The following is a 4,270-nucleotide window of genomic DNA, read 5'->3' on the forward strand; positions in this document are numbered from 1 at the left end:
CAAGTACATGACCCTTAACGTGAACATCAATGAAGCTTGTTCTAAAATACGAAAAACCTTCTTCAGTATGGCAAATGTAGGTGTACATAAAAATGGTCTACACCCCTTAACAGTCAAACACCTATACCAGTCAATAGTTTTATCTAAGGCTTTATTCGGGTGCGAACTGTGGTGTGGTATTACGGACAGTCAATTACAGTCGTTAGAAAGAGTACACCGTCAGTGCATCAAATTTATGCAGGCAATGCCGCGGTATACACGGACGGATATAGCGCTGGGTTGTGTCGGTGCCCTTACTCTTGAACAAGAGATTGACAAACGAAAGCTATTGTTTCTAGGCCAACTTTGTAATTTAGATGGGAATAAACAAGTTCAGACACTATTTGTTACCCGTCTCGTGCAATTTCTTAACAAACCCAGTAAAATTCTAGGTTATATGCCGGATATTTACCGCATACTCGGCAAATATGATTTAAGACACTTTATACATGATTTTGTTAAAACCGCGAAATTTCCAACTGTTTCGACATGGAAATCAGTAGTAAAAAGAAAAGTTAAAGATTACGCAAACTTTCAGTACAGGTCAAATTTAATTAACAATGAATGTTTGCATGCCTTTCTTAGCCTACACGGAGAGTTACTTCCGTGTGCCGTATGGCGATTCTGTCAGCTTTATCGCGATTACTTGCCTTATTGTAGAACTGTAGTCGCAACAATCAGCAAACTATTTGGTAATAGATATGCTTCAATTTGCCCAAATTGTAAACTGATTTCTGACTCAATTGCAGAACACCTTCTGCTTTTTTGCAGAGCGAATGATTCCATTCGACAAAATATGTGGTCTACCCTGCATAGAACCCTAGGAAATGAGAATTTCATTACGCTAAGTAACATGCATTATTTAGATCAAATAGTGGAAATGTATTCAGGTTTCACCTCGATGACTATGTGTGACGTACAGAGAATACAATGTTTTAAAGTCATACTGAGATATACACACCATTTAACAAAAATACTCGGCAATCTTTTTATGTAAGATTTCTTAAATTACCCCTTCCCCATTCCTCTCTATTCCCAGCTTGACTCCCTAATATCTTTCGCTTTCGATTAGGGTCTCGACACCGGGAAAGCTAAAAAAGAATTATACATAACAGACTTACATCGGAGCATCTTTATACATTTATATATAGCCTGTATAAAGTTTGAAACTGAGAAAGTCTGATTCTACCGCTATACTTTTGTATTATAACATAGAATTATCTAGATTGTTTAAATAATATACTTCATCTAAGTTGATAATCACTTTAACCGTGATCTAAAATATGTGCTATACATAATGTTATATATGCATTATTATATGTCGCGCTTCTTGTTTTGTTAAGCTATAGTACATTATATATATAGCTTTACCAATTATACAAGGGAAGTGCTGAAGCCCATTAATTTGAAGTCTGCTTACATATTAAGCTGTGAGAACAGTAATAATAATATTATTATGTTGTAAATATTAATTATTTAAATAAGTAATGTCATTTCAAACCAGAACGAATTCTGTTATCCGCTCATTATGAAAATATGTAATGCTTAAATCATTTGTTTGTTTAATTTTTGTTCACTTTCATTCATGTATTTGTTTACTTCATGTATTTGTTTACTCTGTTCATTTCAATATGTGTAACTGTTACCAATTGTCTGTATTACATGTTTCTCATCTTATGGTGGAATAAAAGATGTCTATCTATCTATCTAGTCTGTCCACTAACTTTCAAGTGAGATGAATGATTTGCGATAAGATTTGCGTATATGTCGAATTTTGTCGAAAAATTCATTTTGCACGTGTAGCCCGTGACTCAAATAGAGTTCATTGAATTTGACAAATCTCTGCACCTATGACTACTCAGTTGGGTCAAAAACATCGTCGTGTTATGTTTTTAATACAGTTCGATGCGATGTTTAAAATATAGGGGTCAATAGAGTGGTAACTTTTCAATGACGCTGAGTATATATACTGGCTACATTCACAACTGTAAACATGAAATATATAAAATATATACACTACAGTATGTGAGCTAATCTACCCTGCCTTAGGAGGTTATTCGTATTATATTGATTACTTGCACTGAAGTGCATGCTTTGGCAAATAAAATTAATTGAGAAGGATGCACCAGACAAGTTGTTACATGCTGAACATAAAGATGAGTGAAGTTTACAATACCAAGATTAAAGTCGTCTCCCAATCATTGTGTGTATGGATGATAACAATTTTTAGAAAGAAATGTAAGTTCTAAATGGTGTTACAGTACGTGGATAAGTTTATTGAGCAAAGTACATATTATTCTTGTTAAGAATATTGTCCATATAGCTAGGTGAATTGTTACTTACAGTGTCTTGAAAAAAAAAACTCAATAAAAATTCGATTAGTAATGCACAATTAGTCCCCGTGGAATTGCTAAAGTTCATTTCCAAGTTGTTCAATGAATAGAAAAGTTATTTCAAATCAAGTTTGTTCCTACAGTGTGTTACAGTATCACAACCAGTTATAATATGTTGGCTTGATTTGTTAGAACAGTGGTTAAAAGTTTGAACCAAGAGAATAATGAAATAATTCCAGTAATATTATGTTGCTTTATTAAGTAAAACACACATGTAATACGTGATATGTATAATCAGCCGCTAATATGTGATTGTCAGCAACTATCATCAGCTAGGATGTACCTAATATCCCATAAACGGCGTTATTATATGTTAAGAAATATGCACAAGTTCTGCCACGGATCGAATTAATGCGCGACTTTAGAGACGTAATATCATTTGGCAAATGACGAATGTATATCTATCTATCTATCTATCTATCTATCTTCGAACCCCTTACGGAGACGTAGACATTAATAGACTGAAGTGTAAAAAGATAGTAAAAAGCAAGGAAAAATAACTTGGTTAAAAAGTAAGAGTTTAAAAGCACAGGGGTTGGGAAGTGGACAACAGCAGGAGGAAGATGATTCCAGTGATACACTGTTTTGGGGAAGAAAGAATACTTTAATACTCTGTAGCTGCTGTAAATATCTTGTAACTGAGGGAATGGAAGTGACGTGTTGGGCGAGTGAGGGGAACTAAAAAAGCCTTCTTTGGGGATGGCAGCTAATTCATAGTGGGCTTTGTACATAAGGGAAAGTCTACTATCAATACTTCTGAGATAAAGGCGACGAAGTTTGAGGGATTGTAATATGTCTGTGACACTGGAAATTTGACCGTAGTCAGCCTTAATCCAACGAGCTGCTCGTCCATCTGGACAGCCTCTATCTGGTCTATGTGGGTTTGGGTAAAGGGTGACCACACTTCAGAGCCATTCAGTCTCCAGCGGGTGTCTAACCGAAGTGTCTAGTAAGCCATTGACCTAATAGGTTCAGATTTGACCTTGATATTTCTGCGCAGAGACCCTAACGTTTGATTAGCTTCTTGATTTGATATTTCCACGCCAAGGTATTTGGCCGGGGTGACTGATTCAAATAGAACTCCATTGAGGTAGTACTGGGTGGGAATAGGATGTTTCCTTCTTGTGACGAGGAAAGTTCTACATTTTGAAGGGTCGAATTCCATGTACCACACCAACTCCCACTCTTTTAACATTTTGAGGTCATTTTGGAGGGTAACTGATTCAGTGTGAGGTAGACTGCTGTATCATCTGCAAAGAGGCGGACTTTGGGGTTAATATTTTATGGGAGATCATTTATATTAGCTAAAAGAGCTATATAAAATAAATATATTATTATAAGCTATATTATTCGATTCAAAACTAATAATAATGTTATTTTTAAACACGCACCTACACTTATTAAATAATAATTTAATCTCTGAAAAAATTATTAACGCGACGAAAGACTTTAATATGACGGCAGAATTGTCGATAGTGAATAACGTTTTTTTTTTTAAAAATGTTCTTACGCCACATTTAATGACTAATGTCAAATTTGTAATATCTTGCATGTTACCTTAAACGTGGAACTTTTTAAGCAAGCGTGTCTATATTTAGATATTACAACCATAGTTTATTAAAATATATTCAAGCGGGTATTTAATACAAGCATAGTTTATTATTTAGATATGTTAAGTTATTATATTCAAGCGGGTATTTAACGACAAAATCCAACGAAAATTAATAAATTAAATGTGTATCGGGGTGTACCTAACCCATGGGGTCATTCTGCGGCAACCGTCGGGTATGTAAAGAATTCGTTTACTTTTGTTTATAATTATTTATGAACTTCCGGTT

This window comes from Mercenaria mercenaria, chromosome 18 (assembly GCF_021730395.1).
Source record: "Mercenaria mercenaria strain notata chromosome 18, MADL_Memer_1, whole genome shotgun sequence".
Classification (NCBI taxonomy): Eukaryota; Metazoa; Mollusca; class Bivalvia; order Venerida; family Veneridae; genus Mercenaria; species Mercenaria mercenaria.